The sequence below is a fragment of the Carlito syrichta genome, unplaced genomic scaffold (genome assembly GCF_000164805.1).
Source record: "Carlito syrichta isolate Samal-C Ts95f unplaced genomic scaffold, Tarsius_syrichta-2.0.1 Scaffold314713, whole genome shotgun sequence".
Taxonomy (NCBI): Eukaryota; Metazoa; Chordata; class Mammalia; order Primates; family Tarsiidae; genus Carlito; species Carlito syrichta.
In genome coordinates, this window is record NW_007258809.1 from 867,609 (window position 1) to 886,244 (window position 18,636).

At 45.8% G+C, this 18,636-nt stretch overlaps 1 protein-coding gene across 4 annotated transcripts in view; it reads right to left on the reverse strand.

Moving 5' to 3' along the window:
- Positions 1-18,636, reverse strand: part of ATXN7L1 (ataxin 7 like 1) — a 270,235-nt gene that overhangs the window by 182,804 nt on the left and 68,795 nt on the right. The window lies entirely within an intron of this gene.

An 18,636-nucleotide genomic window follows, 5' to 3' on the forward strand; every position in this document is an offset into this window, starting at 1 on the left:
AGTACAATGGCACGATCATGGCTCAACATAGCCTCGACCTCATGGGCTCAGGCGATCCTCTTGCTTCAGCCTCCCGAGTAGCTGGGACAACAAGCATGTGCCACCAAACCTGTCTGGTTTTTAAAAAAATTTTTGTAGAGAAGAGGTCTCACTATGTTGCCCAGGTTGGTCTTGAACCCTTGGGCTCAAGCAGTCCTCCTGCCTCAGCCTTCCAAAGTGCTGGGATTATAAGTGTGAGTCATCAGGCCCGGTCTCCATTCCTGTTTTAGCAGTGGTCCCTCAGGTGTGTGAGAGGGGCAGATGGGCTGGAGACAGAAAGAGGAGTTCTTGGCCTCAGTGGTTGCCTAGGTTTTCCCATCACCTGAGGGAGACACCAAGGCCAAAGTAATCCTCTGAACAAGTGGATGGTTTGCTGTTATGATTACCCATCGTTCCTTTGGTAAACATTTACTGAGCACCTAAGTGTGCCAGGCACTGTGCTAGCTGCTAGGAAAACTGGGAACAAGAATGAGCTTCCTGCTCTCCTGGAGCTTATGCCAACGAACATTAGGGATCGTCACTCAAGTCATCACTGCTGGTAACTGTGGTAAGCGCTAAAGAGGAGACATAAGGGTTCCCCTGAATGTGGCAGGTGAACCTAACCTAATCTGAGACAGTGGAATAAGTTTCTCTGCAACCTGAGGCCCCAGGATGAGTAGGGGTTAGAGGAACAAAGGGCTAAGCAGGGGAAAGGCAGAAGTTTAAAGTTTAATCCAAGGCAGGAAGTTCTGCTCATCAGAGGAACCTCTGGGCATCTTGGCTGAGACAGAAGAATGGGGCGGCAAGAGGACTGAAGCTGGATACAGCCCCAAAGTTGTGGGTCTTGCAGACCCCGGGAAGGATTTTGATCATGATTTTAAGAACGATGGGAAGTACTGAAGGTTTTTAAGCAAACAGATGATGCGATCACTTATGTGGCATATACCTACAACACATGAACACATATGTCTACACAAAACTCTGCACACAGATGTTCACAGAAGCATTATTCAGAATAGCCAAAAAGTGGAAACAACCCAAAGGCCCACCAATGGATGAGTGAATAAACAAAATGTGCCATAGCTGTGCAATGGAATATTATTCATCCATAGCAGGGGATGAAGTACTGATTCGGGCTACAACACGGATGAATCTAGGAGACATCACGCGAAGTGAAAAAATCCAGATACAAAAGGCCACATACAGTATGACTCCACTGATATGAAATGTCCAGAAATAGGCACACCTATAGAGACAGAAAGCAGGCAGGTGCTTGTCTTGGGCAGGGGACCTGGAGGGATTCGGCGGGGGATTGCTAAAGGGTGTGGGGATTCTTTTTGGGTCAGTGAAAATGTCCTAAGATTGACAGTGATAATGGCTGCACAATTCTGGAAATATCCTGAAAAACCACTGAATTGTACGTGTTAAATGGGTGAATTGTATGGTATATGGATTATATTTCAATAAAGCTATCAGAAAAAAGGTCAGTTATGAGGAACCTATGGTCACATCTCCCTGTGTGCCACCAGGTGGAGGTAGGGCCTTGGGCACCTCCATCCTGCATCCTCTTAGCTGACTGACGCTAGGTGGGTCACTTAGGCTCACAGACGGGACAGCCATAACCAATGACATTGTTGGTGGAGGAATTCAGCTTCTTCTGGTGGAGAAGCCCTTTCAGCCCTCATTGGCTTGACTCAACCTGTGTTTTTACCAAAACCCTCTAACATGATGCTTTCCCCAGCTGAGATCCTAGGATAGAAGAAGAGCTGAGCTCCTTTGTATGTGAGGAAGGTTTGAAGAGAACCCAACCAATGCCTTAAGAAGGCCCCGCATGGTTCTGCAGTCCCTTCCGAGAGCAGCCCTGCTACTTCGAGGAAAATGAAATCAGCACATTTATCACACGGCAAGGGCTGGAGGAAGCCTGTGACTGGAAGACTGGGGTGAGGCCTAGCTGGGAAGACTCCTATAGTGGTGCCCTCCTCAGGTGCTCAAGGACACTGCTCGCTCCACAGGGGGTGACCAGCAGGGACGGGGGACACAGGCTCAACTGAGTTTCTTTTTTAAAAATTTAATTTAATCACCTGTTTATTTTGGAATATGACAGATCAAGTAGACAAATAATAAGTAAGAATATAGGTTATCTGAATAACCCAATTAACAAATTCTATTATGTTTTTTAATGTATTACAAAGATTTATGATCTTCTTATTCTCTTGATATTATGTATAGTCTCTTCTGAAGAGCACATGCCTGTAGAATGTTTACCAGAAGGAATCATCGACTGAATTTCTAATGGGTGTGACCTGTCAGGGACCCCTCTCCACGTCCACTGCTGACTGAGATTTGCACATGGCATCTGCTGGGAATCACTGGAGGGGAGTGTCATTAGTCAGCGCCTGATAGGTGGGGAGGCCCATGGGAAGAGAGGCTGAGAGAGAACTGAGCTGTGACAAGAGTCTGGAAATTTGTGGTGGCCCATGTAGGGTCCAGCCAACCTTGCCAGCCTCAGTTCAAGGGACCCTCCATGGGCAGTCGGGATCCTCAGTTCAGGGCCTCGAACAGGGGAGATGACCCCTCTTGGGCCTTCATTAATGGCTGAGATCACTCTTACTTTACTTTTTATCTATAGGTTGTTTGTTTTTATAACATATAACACATTTTTTAAATAACAAAAGGGATCCATGTTCTTTGAAAATACATTTGCAAACTACAGAAAAGCAAGGAAAAATTTAAAATAAAAAAGACACCTTTATTAACACTCTGCATCTCATTTAGATTTTTTTTTTTTTTTAGTTGATGTCTCACTCTGTCACCATACTGGAGGGCAGTGGCACAATCACAGCTTACCACAGCCTCGAACTACTGGGCTCAGGCCATACTTCTGCCTCAGCCTCTGGAGTAGCTGGGACTACGGGCATGAACCACCACGTCTGGCTAATTTTTCTATTTTTTTTTTTTTTTTTTTGAGTTGGAATCTCACTCTGTCGCCCAGACTGGAGTGCAGTGGCCGCTCCCGGCCACGACAGCCTCGACCTGCTTGGCTCCGGCGATCCTTCCGCCTCAGCCTTCCAAGAAGCTGGAACTACAGGCGCGCGCTACCACGCCCGGCTAATTTTTTTGATTTTATGTAGAGATGAAGTCTCGCCAAGTTGCCCAGGCAGGTCTCGAACCCGCAGGCTCAGGCAATTCACTCACCTCAGTCTCCCAAAGCGCTGGGATTACAGGCTGAGCCACCGAGTTTGGCTTAATTTTTCTATTTTTTGCAGAGACAAGATGTCATTATGTTGCCTAGCCTGGCCTTGAACTCCTGGGTTCAATAATCCTCTGGTCTTGGTCTCCCAAAGTGCTGGGATTATAGGCGTGAACCACCACACTCTGCCTCATTTAGATATAAAAATCACATTTTATATCTAGGAACATGTACAAAAACAGGTCGGCGAGATCTACGACTTATTTGTTTATTCAATAAGCATTTATTGAGCTGCCTTACATCCTTTCTGCAACAGGTCAAGCTATGAAGGAATAAAAGATAATCATCAATTAAAAAACTTAAAATTAAGACCAACCATTAACAAAAATGTCTTGAGCACTTAACTTGCGCCAGAAATTGCCGAGTGCTGGGAAGCTGAGACCAGACCCTGGAGGGCGTGGGGAATGGGTCTCTGCACCTCGTCGTACATGCTGGAAACCTGTCTGGGCCCGTCAAGCCGCCACTGATGCCCCATTCTTCTGTATTCCTCCACAGACCTGGAGAGTTCACCCCCCGCCTCTCCCACTCCTGCCTACACACACACCTGTTATGTCACTGAGTTGAAAGTAAAGGTCAGGCTAGTCAGACTGTGGACACCTGGGGCTCTGTTCCCTTCACAGCCCTTCAGTCGCTGGGACTTTCCTTAGTTTTCCTCCAGGGCAGTTTCAACCTTGTACATGTCTGCTCAGAGCATGTCTTCTGAGGAAAGCGAGAAGACCTGCTTGTCTGCTTGATTACTCCCCAGTGAGCCGACCTTAGAATCTCCTCCACAGGCTGTCCCGGCTCTGAGAGCCCAGCAGATGGGGAGCAAGTTAGGGCACTGGGCTCCCAAGAAACCCACTCCATCACGTGGTTGGGTGTTCACAGGCAGTGTAATGTTTGAGTAGAGTAATGAAGGAGGGAGGGAGAACAGGGAGAGCCGAACACGAATGCCAGGCATAATGTTGGGTACTCTGTTAATTAATCCTCTTAGTTTTTTGAGTTGGGGTTTCACTGTCACCCAGACTGGAAAGCAGTGGTACCATATGGTTCACTGCAGCCTCGACCTCCTAGGCTCAGACAATCCTTCCCTCTCAGCCTCCTGAGTAGCTGGGACCACAGGTGTGCGCTGCCACGCCCAGGCAATTTTTTATTTTATTGTAAAAATGGGATCTTGCTATGTTGCCTAGGCTGGTCTCAAACTCCTGGGCTCAAGCAATCCTCCTGCTTTGGCCTCTCAAAGTGCTGGGATTACAGACATAAGCCATCATGTACAACTCTCTTTAAATTTTAATTTATCCCCAAGTAAAATATTCAGTGCACAGTTCCAACACAACCACAGGGGTGTGTTGAAGTGGGCTTGTACCAGCTTGAGAGAGCCAATTGTGTATGTTCAGTGTCTTCATGGCAGTAGCTTGAAATCAGCCATGGTGGGAATATTGACACCATGGAAATGGGCAAACACTACAAGTCTTTTTTTTTCTTTTGGAGAGCTGGTTGCTAAGCATTTAGCGGTGCACCACCGAATAAAGATGGGCCAAAAGTGAAAAGTGAAACCACCTGGAAATGCCCTCTCCTGGTGATAACCACTGTTGACATTTTAATATAAATCCTTCTTTGGGGTGACAATGTTATCTTAGTTAATCTTCATAATTAACCTACAAAGTTAACAAAGGCCAAGTAATTTGCTCGAGATCCCAGTGATGGGTAGAAAGTAGGATGAGATTCTGGGACACTCTGACTCTGAAGCCAGTTCTTTCTCAGAAAAATGCTGATTCCATAGAGCAAGTCCCATTTTGCAGATGGAAAAACCAGTTTGGAAGTGTTTCCTGGATGACTAATGCGCTGTCCTAAGGCTCCCAGGGAGCTGCTGAGTGAGCACAAGCCTGGGGTTGAAAGGCAGGTTTTAGAGACCAGCATTCACGAGCTGTATGCCTCAGGGAAGGGGTTGGACCTTTCCCAGGGTGAGTTTCCTCATCTATGAAATGGGGCTAGCAGTTCCTACCTCGTGGGGTTGCTGTGATGGCTCCTATATGCTGCCTGGCCTTGTATTCCTTCTTCCAGGAGGAGATCAGGATAGAGTGTGGAGAAAGCTTTAATTAAAATGCCCTCCCTTATTTTTAAAAACTCACTAGTTCTTTCTAGTGGAGAGTTCTTGCTCCAGGCAACACATTCTTTGACTCTTCCTCATTATTATTCACAGACCTGCTGGGAAGTCTGATTCTCTGACCTGTAGGACTTCGTGTGCATAGTGTGGGCTGAGAGCCACCAGGAGGGCTCTCTCTGCTGTGGGTGGATACCAAGAAAACATGTGCCGGAAGAAGACGGGACTGTGCCCAGTTTCAAACACAAAGTGCAAGAGTCCACAAAGAGACAAAGTCAAACCTGTGTGTTTTGCCCTGTTTTGCTTTTGCAAATGGATTAACTGTAGATCAGATAGTGTGCTACCTCCACACGCTATCACAGAGATCTCAGTCGTCCTCCTGGCCTGATCACAAGCAGGGAGGGGCAGGCTCCATTAACTCCATTTCGCAGATGGAGAAACAGATACATTTGCTTTTGAGTCAGTATTTTTTATTTTTTAGCCTCAACCCACTATAGACATATATTTACATCCATCCATCCATCCATCCATCATCTATAATTAAAACACGTAAGCTATCCTCTGATATTTTTCAGTTCCATTCTGTTCTATTTATTTCTTTTCATTTTACTCTATTCTATTTCATCTTATTGAGATCCCTAAATTAATTTCAGGACCCTTTAACGAGTCACAACTCAAAGTCAGACACTAAGGCAATCCAGTTTGTTAGAGGCTGAGTGGAGCCTAGGACTTATAGAGGTCTGAGCTGACCCTCAGTAATCATCTGAGAGCCTGAAGCCATGAACTGAATCATTAGTGCCAACTGCATGCTGGAGACAGCTTGTACCAACTCTCAAGTGTGCATCTCTTCCTACCTGCATTCAGTGATGGCATGCTGGTAGCCTGAATTGGCCAAGATGAAAGTATTTACACCACGGAGGATGCTTTCCCTCAGAGAGCTGGTTGTTAAAACCATTTACCAGCACACCACTGACTAGCGCCCACTCTGACATCATTCTTCCCTGGCTTGACTCCTCCAGCTCTAAGATGGAGAAAACTGTATTTATCATCTACCACACTGGGATGCAGGCAGGCTTTTGTGAAGCCGAGAGGAAATCCTATCAATATAAAATTATGGTTACACATCAATTATTCACCCAAGAACTCACACATACTAGAGCCGGGTAAACATGCTGATCACTTCCTATAGCAAATGAGCAACCCATAGAGGCTGTAAGTTGCCATGGGTGGGACAGGGGGGTAGGAGATTAAGTTACTGGAGTTCTTTCCAATATCTGTTGACTTACTGCTTACTTGTGAAGGCTTATACGGGAGATTATTCACAGATCAGGCTCACAGCCTTAGCACAACGCTGCTTATACATGTATCCCACGCAGGCTCTTCTCAGAGCCTCTGTTCAGAGCAGGTCATCCTGCACGCCCCTTATTTAACTTCCAGTACAATTCCTACTTGTGATAGTCAAACACATGCATGATATTAACTTGGTCTGACACTCAGCCTGCTTCCCCATAGCACTATCTGGTCCTCACAACCTCCCTCCCCCTGAAACACACTCTCCCTCACCTCCTTCCCCAGATAAGAAAGAGAGGGAACAGAGTTTGGTTGTGATGTGAAGAGACAGGAAGTATGGGACACTAGAATGGCTTCTATAAAAGTGAAGCCATACCTCTGATTTCCTAGTGTAGTTGGTAAATTGTTTCTAAAGTCAATACAGAAAAAGAAACCAGCAGCACAGGGGTAGTATTTTATTTAAGATAAACAGCTTTCTAGGGAGAACACTTTTGACAAGCAAAGTCGTGTATTTATAAACTTTAGTATATATCCAATATTCACTTTTTGAAAAGGGTTACAGTTAAGGAAAAGGAGGGGTGACTTCTCCAATTCATTATTTGTACAAGACTTGTTTCTAAGACAGAAAGACAGCTGGTTTTGTGGATTTAGGATCAAACTAGATGCTGTGTGCCTTTGAATTTGCCCCTGGATACGTTCCAAGGCTAGACACTTTGACATTATGAAGCCACAAATGGTAGGAGCTCAAATGATGAAAAACTTTAGATAAACTAAGCAAGGGTTGGTTCCTTCCTTTGGCAAGTGGGAATTCCAAATGAAACACAAGCTGTACAGAGAAGCTGCGAGAAGCAGGCTGTACTTGGAAGGCAGTCGGACAGCCTTTCGGCAACTGGTGATATCTATGCTCGCTACAGCAAAGCCCACAGCAGGAAAAAGAAGACAACAAAACAGACAACTCTGAAATTTGTAAAAAAAAATGGAAAAAAATCTTTTTTTGGAATTGGAAAAGAAAACAAAACAAAGCCCCCCCGCCCCGAAATGACTTTAGATTTCTCCAAACGTTCTTTTCAGTGTTATTTAACCACCTCAGTCCCCATAGGAATTACAAAAATGTCAATGCAGCACATGCTATAATATTGTAGCATATTAAAGATAATTTTATACAATTTTAAAATTATACTTTTTTAAAAACCTTACTCGAAAAATATTGTACTAAAAAAATGGGATTCTATTTATGTTCATTTCAACACACCAAGCCTTTGCCAGGAAGGCAGACATGAACTCTGCCTAAAAAGTCAGTATCTGCCCAACAGGAAGTAACTGGACTCATAGATCTTGATAGGACCTAAGGATGTGACAACCCTGTGACAATGGCCAGAGGACCAGGTGCCACTGAACTTCCTTGGAAAATTATCAGAAAGACGTGCTGCTGGCTGACAGTGGTTTTGATGTGTAGGCTTCCACCTACATGAACTCAGACAGGCCAAGTTATTGGGAAGGACAACCACTGCGGTTCAAGGACACATGATTGACTCCAAACAGATTCAAATCAGGCCATGGAAGGTCCTAAGAGCCTTCCTTTCCCCTGTTAATCTTCATGCGCTCATTATACAGTTTTTATTAATTTTTCTTTTTTGCCAGTGGAGTTTTCAGTTGCATTTTAATAACTTACATCACATAGAAAGCTTGAGGGGATACACAAAAATGTTTCCCCTTTGCTCTGACAGAGTGATTTTATTTGTTCCCCAACTCCAAAATTTCCTTAAATTCATAAGACAAAACAAGTTGGGGTCTGAAAATCACCTCAGACCTGACACCTCCCACTTCCTCAGCAGAATGTTGAATTCCCTTTTAGGAAAATGCGATTGCTTTCTGCTTTTCAGATCTCTGAAGACCAAGAGCTCTACGACAAGAGCTTCAAAATCAGTGAAATCTGCAAAGGGAAACTGAAACAAGGGGACTAGAAAAGCCAGCAGCAGCGGTGAGCTCTCCAGCGTCAAGGAGAGCAGCGAGCTGGCGGGCGTGCGCAGGCGGTGGAGTGAAGCTTTCTTCTCTTGCAAAACAAGGCCTAAAATGGCCCCCGGCCTCTTCTTGCTGTGGTGAGGCTGGAAGGCACCCCCCTTGCATGACTGGAGCCAGAAGCCAGGCCTGGTGGCAGGTAGGCATTGGGAAACATGGGGGCAGATGGAAGCCCCCTGTTATGCTGTATGAACAATACATCTCTCTGGACCTCAACCCCAACCAGTCAATAAACTCGGCGACATGACACAGTCCAATCCCCTCTTCCTCAGAAGAGGGACCTTTAAGGACATGCAGTCAAGGTATATTGGGGCCAGGGGTCTGTGCTGGGTCTCCAGGATGATTCCTCAGGCCTCAGACCAGCTGTAGTCCAGAGTTTAGAACAAAAACTGTGAGAGATGAGCCTTAAAAGTGCAGGGTCTGCTTGCTGGGTCCTGGAGTCAGCTAGCCTCAAGTTCAAATCCTGGCTTTGCCACTTGGCATGATAATCTCTAAGTTTGTTTCCTCATTTGGAATTAAATGACATATTTGTGAAGAGGCTGGCCCACAGTAAGGACATAAAAAATAGAACATATTATGATCTATGGCCTTCTTTTCCCTCCAACTTACCCGGTCGTTCCCCTGAGAAGCCTCCCTCCTCCTCACTCAGCTACGTGACTGCAGCTTTTCCTAAGGCTCTCACAGAGTAACTGGTTTACGCCTCTGACTCTCACCAGACTGGGATCTTTTGGAAGGCAGGAACTGTGACTTATCACCCTACCTATCTCTATAGCCAAATAGTCTAGCAAGTGGTAGCTGCTTCATCAACAGTAGCACCTTAACTAGGCTGAATTTCCAAGATGTTGACTTATTTTCCATACTCCTTCATTTTCTCTCAAAGGGAGAGGTAGTAAATGATAATAAATTGCCCTAATAGCCATGCTGCTATCTAAGATTACGAGGTCAATAACTGTCTCTGTTTATTTACTCTTTGAGCTCCTTGGAAGACAAGTCTATGTGAAGCTGAGGAGGAGGTATGCTGCAGGTGAGCTGTGTTAGTGAAGTGGTTTATTCTTGTCCCCCATTATGCCGAGGGCACAAAGGCTGCTCCTTCCTCCTCCAGCAAACATAGCTACTCTCTACTCCCAAGTCCCTGCAAGATCTCCCTCAGAGCCAGTGTTTGGGGCGGACTTGGGTGTTTTCTAGATGCTTCCTCTGATCCCATTTTCTATTTCCTGACTCTGGGGCTGCCCATGTGCGATCTATCTATCTATCTTAGACTTCTCCCACCCCTTTCTGTCTCAGCTCTGCCTTGCCTGACACTGGGCCAGCATGCGATGTGCTCACCCAAGGGCACACTGTGTCCATTTGAGTCAGCCTGGCAGAAGATCTGACTCATTGGTGGGGTAGTAATGACCTTGGTGGCAAAGAGAATAATTGTGCAAAGGGCTTACCTTTGCCTATGGCTGCCTTAGGCAACGATGCCAACAATTTGTCCCTAAAAATGTTCCCATGAATGATGTAAGATAAGCCCTGACACACTTTCTCTCACTTTCTCTTTCTCTCTCTCTCTCTCTCTCTTTCTCTCTCTTGGCTGCAGGGACAGTCAGACTTCTTCCTGTCCCGTTCTACCTCCACTCGCTCATTAGTTGGGCCAGGTTGGTTGGTAGTTTCTGGCCCGACACCCCAAGCTCTGGCCCTCAGGACAGAGGAAGCTCATGGAAATACCATTTTTAAGGCTACTGTGTCCTGGTAAGGTATCCTGGCCAAAGCTGTTCTTACAGCAAGGGTTTCTTGGGCTTAGAGATCAGGTGCATGGACAGGACAGCCCCATGTCCCCCTCCCCATGTCAGTCCCAGTGCCCAAGTTCTGTGTAGCAGATAAGGATGGGTACAGCATGTTTAACCATGGCCTGGCAACAAAAACTGTAGTTTACTATGGCTCAGTTAGAGAGAGAAGAGAAGCATCAACCTTCTGGGGGGACATTCGAGTCCTTTCCTTCTGGCTTTCATGCTGAGTGGTATGAAAGAGTAGGTCAGTAGCGAGGCCTGCGCAGGCTTTGTAAGGAATCATCACCAGACTCCCTTCCCTCCCAGGTTCTCCTTATCTGGTTCATTAAAATATTTAAATGTGCTGGGTGCAGTGGCTCACACCTGTAATCCCAGCACTTTGGGAGGCAGAGGCGAGAGGATTGCCTGGGCTCAGGGGTTCAAGACCAGCCTGGGCAACACAGCAGGACCTCATCTCTACAATAAATCAAAAAATTAGCTGGGCAAGGTGATGCATGCCTGTGGTTCCAGCTACTTGGAAGGCTGAGGTGGAAGGACCACCTGAGTCCAGCAGGCTGAGGCTGCCATAGCTATGGGCGTGCCATTGCACGCTAGCCTGGGTGACAGAGTGAGACTCCGACTCAAAAAAAAAAAATTAAATGTGCATTTCAATCTTTATGCCCCTATCTCAAATTACAGTTGAGATAATAGGTGTTCCCATAAAATCACTAGGCCTCCCTGGGCATTTTTTCTCAACTCTTCCTGCAGTAGGCCTTTTTTTTTTTTTTTTTTTTTTAACAGGCTTTTCCCACCCTATGCTCCCTTGGTCAGAAAAATTTAAGAGCTTGTCGGTATGAGCCCCAATTTCTAGATGATTTTCTGGGGTGACTCCTCCTATCTCTATCCTGGGGCATCTCTTGGGTCCAGGTTGAGTCTCCTGGCATAGTCTGTGATGCCGCCCTCCTCTACCTTTTGAAGAGATCTGTGAGGTAGAGGTAGGCAGCATATTTCAGCAAAGAGGACAGTGGGTTTGGGGGTGAGGAAGTAATGTCCCCCACATGATGTTTTTTCCTTACACAACAGGCTGTGGCAAAAGAGAATTATCAGGCTTTACATGAAAGTGCTACTGGAAAAGGGGAAATCAATGAGAACATCTCCTTTCATACAGGTCAGTCCATCCTCTCACTATGCCACCCTGACTGAGACTGCAGCCTACACTAACTGGTTGTTTAAGTTCCTTTCCAGCTCTTTAGTTATGATGACTGGTCCAACAGCGAGTGTGTCAGGAGAAGAGAGGGGAGAAAGAAGAGAAGAAAGGGAGAATGTCACATTCATGCTATAAAGGAACTCTCTGGAAAAGGTAAACAAACAAATCTATGTGGTTTACTCTTAAGAGGAGTTAGTGAGACCTATCTATCCTCCACCTCATATCTATCTATCTATCTATCTATCTATCTCTATCCATCCATCCATCTATCCATCCATCTATCTATCTGTCTATTCATCTATCTATAATCTATCTATCTATCCATCTATCTAATCTATCATTTCTCTGTCATAGGAAGCATTATATTGTTTAGGTACTGTAGTTCTGAGGTGGATTCAGCTTGGTCTCCTCCTGTTTTATTGCTACACCAAATGCCACATTTTGGGGTGACAAGGGTGAGATATGGCTTTACAAAAATAAATAAATACAATTTTTAAAAAAAGAAAGAAACTTAGCCAACAACAAGAACTATCCATTGGTTTTCAAGAGCTGCATTATAAACTGCATGAGAGCCTAGACTAGGCCTTGGGCATATCTTCACCTTCCCCCCTCATCACAGAGAGTAGGAGTAGGAGCTAAGCAGAAGTCTAACTTGCAGTTCCCCTTGTAGGTAACTGAATTCAGCCTTCTCTCTTGAGTAGACTTTGGATCTAACAAATGGCTGCTCGAGATATACCGACGAACTTGTTGTTCACCATCTTGCTGCCTGAGATTCATGTGCTGAAAGGCTTTCCTTCTATTTGGATGGAAAGATAGGAATTTGGAAGCAAGAGAGGAATTCCAGGACAAAGGAATGGAATGGGTGGCCAGTTGTCTGTGGGAGTCAAACCTATGCTATATGTAGAGATTTCATAGCCCTGCTAAGACTAGGACAACTATAAGAGAAGTCATTTACACTAGGCCTTCCATCGTTGTTTAGAAATTATTATTTATTGATTTATTTTTATTTTTGTAGAGATAAGGGCTGACTATATTGCCTAGGCTGGTCTCAAACTCCTGGGCTCAAACAATTCTCTTGCCTAGGCCTCCCAAAATGCTAGGATTACAGGCATGAGCCACCACTCCTGGCCAGAATTTTAATTTAGAAATGGACTGAATGGCCTCAGGAGGAATCAGGCAGTAACCCTCTATCAGAGAAATAGAGGCGCCACCTGTCTTAACACAGCAGTTTGTGAGATTTCTTGGATGATACATTGCAGGACCACACTGAAGGCAGAGTCCATAAAGAAGCCCTCCTATGTTTCCTTACGAACGCAGAAAATGTGACATTTGTTAAGGTATAAGAAGAGGATTTTGTCAGCAAGACTGTATCATGGCAGACCTTAACTACCAAGCTATTGCTACGAATGCTATCTAAAACATGTGATGACCCGGGCTCGGTGGCTCAGCCAGTCATCCCGCGTTTTTGGGAGGCTGAGGTGAGTGGATTGCCTGAGCCCGCGGGTTCGTGACCCGCCTGGGCAGCGAGACCTCATCTCTACAATAAGTCAAAAAAATCAGCCGAGCGTGGTAGCGCGCACCTGTCATTCTGGCTACTCGGAAGGCTGAGGCAGAAGGATCCCCGGAGCCCAGCAGGTCGAGGCTGCGGTGGCCAGGAGCGGCCACTGCACTCCAGTCTGGGCGTCAGAGTGAGACTCCAACTCAAAAACAAAACAAAACAAAACATGTGATGGAGACCACTGACCCACAAAAAAATGCTCACTCCAGAAAACGCCTCCATCATTTCTGACATACCAACTCCTGCTCAGTGGTAGAGTGTTTTCTCAGTGTTGTGCTTGCAGATTCAAGGATGAAGAAGAGATACACTGCCCAAATCTGTAAGACTGGTGTCCAGATATGACAGGCAGTCCCAGAGCTAATGGTCTTGATGAGTACCATGGCAGTGATAAGCTGATTCCTATTCAGAGGGTCCAGGGCAAAAGACCCCTGATCCTGTGGCACTTGGTGCTTCTGGGAGGAAAGCAGGAGTTGGCTCTGGCTGTAGTTTATCCATAATTGGTAAAGAGACTGAGACTTTTTTCTCCCAGAGGGCCATTCGTCAAGGCTACAGAGTTCCACAAGTGCCCCTCAAGATTACGACAATAACCTGAGGGATGCTGCCGGAGTTCAGAGGTAAATGTGCCATCTGGCTCTATCAAGAGAAGTGTCCGCTTAGCACAGCCAGAAAACAATGGAAAGGAATTGCTTAATTTCCCAGGAATCAGTGTCCAAAGAAATCAAGCCACGGGGACAGCTAGACTATCTGTTGATAGATATCTCAAGGCATTCTCCCAGGAAGACGTGTTCACAGGGGAGTCATTCCAGCTGGACTGGTCACAGACCACACCAATGCTGTTGAGTGACAGAAATACACCTTTGCTCTAAGAGAACAGGAAGAAGCACTGGGGTGTCTCATCACACCCAGGGCCCTCAAATCAGTCACACATGCCTGGCAGACCACTTTGATGGTGCCAGGGTTTAAAGCACAAAGACCCAGGAATTAAAAATGCACTGAGAGAGAGTTATAAAAAACTGTTTTGGGCCAGGCACAGTGGCTTATGCCTGCAAGCCTAGTACTTTGGGAGGCTGAGGTGGGAGGATTGCTTGAACCCAAGAGTTTGAAACCAGCCTAGGAACATAGCAAGAACTCATTTCTTAAAAAACCAAAAAATTGGCTGAGCATGGTGGTGCATGCCTGTAGTCCCAGCTACTTGGGAGGTTGAGGTGCAAGGATTATCTAAGCTCAGGATGTAGAGACTGCAATAAGCTGTGATTGTACCACTGTACTCCAGCCTGGGTGACAGAGTGAGACCTCGACTCAACGCCCCCCCCCAAAAAACCCCAACAAAACAACTCTTTTAAGGTAATGGAAAAAAAAGATCAATCAGCTAGAAGGGAAAAATCACAATGTCTTCAGTCTCTCAAGCATGAGACTAATGGGCTGAAGAGAAAAAGGAGATTCTTTGCAAAGTTCACGAGGTCTTGGGATCTGGCCCCAATTCCTGGGTTCCCAGGCTCAGTTCCCACCAAATCCTCCCTGACCTCTCCCTCCATACTTGCAGAAACCCTACACATCCTTTAAGGTCCAGCTTTAGTGGAACCTCCTTCAGGGAGCCTCCTTCAATTCCCGCAGAGACAATGAGTGCTTTTTGTGTATTCGCACACTCCTTTGCATCCTACTGGCACACTTGGCCCACTTGATCTGGTGTTTAAAGATAGTGGTGGATACGTCCACCTTCTCATTCGTACATGGATGTTTTATATATACACGTGGACATTTATCAGTCAACAATGAAGACTGCCAGAAACACACTCAAACGCTTAAGAAAAGCAGCAAATAATCAAAGCTGTCTTACTTTAGACTAAGGAACTGCTCAGAACACTTAGCTGGGCAGCTGTGGGGTAGAGACATGAGCGACAACTCCTTCTCTGCCACTATCTGGCTGTGCAACAGGCGCAAGCACAGAACCTCTCTGGATCTCGCGTTCCTCTTCTAGAGAACAGCAGTCATACCTTCCCCATAAGGTAGCTGCAAGGATTAAATGAGATAACGCATGCCTATAAGTGCTGGTATCTTATAGGCACACTCTATTAAATGCTCATGAAATTGAACTGAACTTTAGTCTGAATTAGCTAAGTAAAAAGCCAAAGACCCTCAGAGGAACAATATTTTCCAGAGGCAGCTCAGTGTCATGCTTAGAATGTAGGTTCTAGAGTCAGACGGCCTGGATTGGAATTCTGGCACTATCTTCTTGGGAAATTTCTCTGAGCCTCAGTTTCATCATCTGCCAAATGGGATGGTCATCATAGGATGGTTGTTAGGATAAGATAGAGGGAACACGTATCTGATGGGTGGTGCTTGGGATGTCCTTAGCAAATATGATTTAGAATCAGATTTTTTAAAAAAAATTATTTATTTATTTTTTATTATGAAGTTGTGGGGTACAGTTAAGCGTTAGGTATACAATTGCGTTTCATTCAGGCACCCTGTTGATATGGGGTGTTTCTCCGTTCCCAGACAGATATTTGCTATTGTTAATCCCATCTCCCTCCCCCTACCATAGTTTCCCAGTACTGTCAGTCATTTTTGTATAGTATTGCATTGGATGTTCAAGGTCCATTATATGAGTGAGAACATGTGATACTCGGATCTTTGTTTCTGTGAGAGGTCACTCAGTATTATAAGTCTATAAGTCTAGTTCCATCCAGGTTGCTGTGAAATTCATGATTTTGTTCTTTTTTATGGTTGCGTAGTATTCCATCGTGTATATGTACCACATTTTTTTAATCCAGTCCTCTTTCGACGGGCAGCATGGCTGTTTCCAGGTTCTTGCTATTGTGAACAACGCTGCGATAAACATAGGTGTGCAGGTATCTTTTTTATAGAGTGATTTGTGTTCTTCAGGATATATTCCCAGTAGGGGGATTGCGGGGTCATATGGGAGGTTGGTATTTAGAGCTTTTGCATGGTGGAACTTTGAAGGGAAAAAAAAAAGCCCTGTTTCACTGGAGCAAAGTGGTGAGTGTGGAGACTGAAATCACTATGTTAAAAACCACCTGACTTTGAACGCCTATTCATCCAAGCCACAGGGTAAGTCAACAGTGGATGAGAGTTTCTCCAAGTGTGAATACTACCTGCATTTACTTGTCTGATCTACTTGCCTGCATTTACTTGTCTGGGACCCCACCCCAGATCTATGGAGCCAGATTCTGTGGGGTACGGAGACTAGCAGGATGCATTTTTGACGAGCTCCTCAAGGGATCTGATAATTTCTAAAATTGGCCAACCGTTGCCTTGTGGTTCTTTCCATCGGTACATCCTAGTTTTAGTCTGATGATCCAGAGATTCTTGCTGGTTCAAAGCTCTGTTAGGAGTGCTCTGTATATGGAAGGGTACCATGGAGGGTACCCTGGCACACAGTTTAGTCTGCCCACTGAGGCACCCTTACTAGTAAGCTTTTTGGATATATGCATAAGCTAAAAGCTCAGATAGTTCGGTGCTGCGACTCTGCTCGCGAGAGTCAATTGTGCACATCTCTTTCCAAGTCTGCATTTAGAGACTTCATACAGGTAGTTTGAAATTGGCACGGTAGGAGAATTTGCACCTTGAAAATTGGCAAACATTACAAATCCAGGCTTTTAAATTTTTTCAGAGAGTCAGTATACAAGCACAACACCCTTTCTCATCTATAATAGAGCTCTGTGCAGAAACTCAAACTCTATGGAATGGGGTCCAGGGCATTCTGTTTAGGTCCTTGGATGGTCTGGGGCCACTTAAAGCCTGGCATCTAAAAATCTACCTAAAATATGATGTCAATGATGTTCTAGAATTTTTTTTTTTTCTTGAGTCAGAGTCTCACTCTGTCACCCAGGCTGGAGTGCAGTGGCATACTCACAGCCACCTCAGAGTCGACTCGCTGGGCTCAGGCGATCCTTTTGCCTCAGCCTTCCAAGTAGCCAGAACTATAGGCTACACGCCCGGTTAATTTTTTGATATACTGTAGAGATGAGGTCTCACCAAGTTGCCCAAGCTGGTTGTGAACCCCTGGGCTCAGGCAATCCTCTCGCCTCAGCTTCTCAAAGTGCTGGATTACAGGCTTGAGCCACTGCGCCCGGCCGATGTCCTAGAATTTTAATCCTCATGACTTCACTCAAGAGAAAACCTCCTTTGTGCTCTGTGGTCATATCCTAAACCCCAGCGCTGGGCCAGCCATCTGGCAAATGGCAATCTTGATATCCAAGTGGAATGAGTCAGGGTGTGGATGCCTCAGGGTCAACCCTTCATCACTGCTAGAAAAGCAACCCTGTTCTCTTGAGGGCTGCCCACTGGCCTTCATACCTCAGGACACCAATCTATAACATGCTGGCAGGACAGAGGTTCTACACTCAATCTCTCGTCTCCGGGTTTGGAGATAAGGTGGTCTGGCTAAACTTCAGCCCCCATCCCCCAGCCTGCTGTTCAGACACTTCCAGCTGCCTTTAAAAGGTCACCTATGAAGAGCCATAGCCCTGCAGTCGGCCTTGTTTCAGCAGATACCGCTGGGGGAACACAGACCTTTTCTTTGAATTCCTCCACTCAGCAGTCAGGTGAGTCTGGGAGAATTCAATCCAATTTCTCAGTAAATCCTACTATGCTCTGGAAGGACACGGTTTGAAAAATCTATTTTTGTGCTTTTATTTACTTAAGGTCCGCATGCCTGAGGAAGCTTTTTCATAGTGCCATCAAACTGCCTCTCACTTACCAAGAGAAAAAAAAGAAAGATCTTGCCTTTCCATAATACTACCAGCAACAGCCCAACCACACAGGCCAAAGGAACTGCAGCTCCGGGTCCCTAATTCCTGGTGGCAGCCAGCTCCCTCCAGCACCTTGCACAGCAGCCTGGCTTCAGCACAGGTTTTCCCTCTCAGGGCTGCCTGGAGCTCACACTTATTTTTTTTCCTGGTCTAAATGCTGTTTTCGATCCAGAAGCATGGCCTATCTCTGCAGGATTTGCACCTGCTGTTCTAAAAGTTTCACAGTATAAACTGCTAGGGGCAGAGCTGGGTATCTTGGGAGGGTCTCATTTTTCGAGAAGGGCTCAATGCTCAGATGAGAAGACAAAAATCCCATTTGACCTATTCAGGACTTGGGGTTGTCAGCACTGGTAAACTTGTCCCAAGTCTACCTTCTACCTCTGTGTCAAATCCACCATCTAGCCAACTTCAACTTAGACTCTTAGTAAGACCCAGTGCAAGCCAAACACTTCACTCTCTACTGCCTAGCAGTGCTTGTAGAGTGCTCTCTATGTTTCCATGTGTGGCCAGGGACGGTAGTGGGCAGAGGTAGAGGGCATCCATGTATTCATACCACAGGCCTCTGAAAAAAGTGGCTATAAGAGCCCTCTTCCCTGCCCTGGCCCCTCAGCTTCCCTGGGAGCATGGACAGCTGGGGCCCTCCGAGTCAGTATTCCCCTGATGCCCCAGATCCCATCCCGTGGTGGGA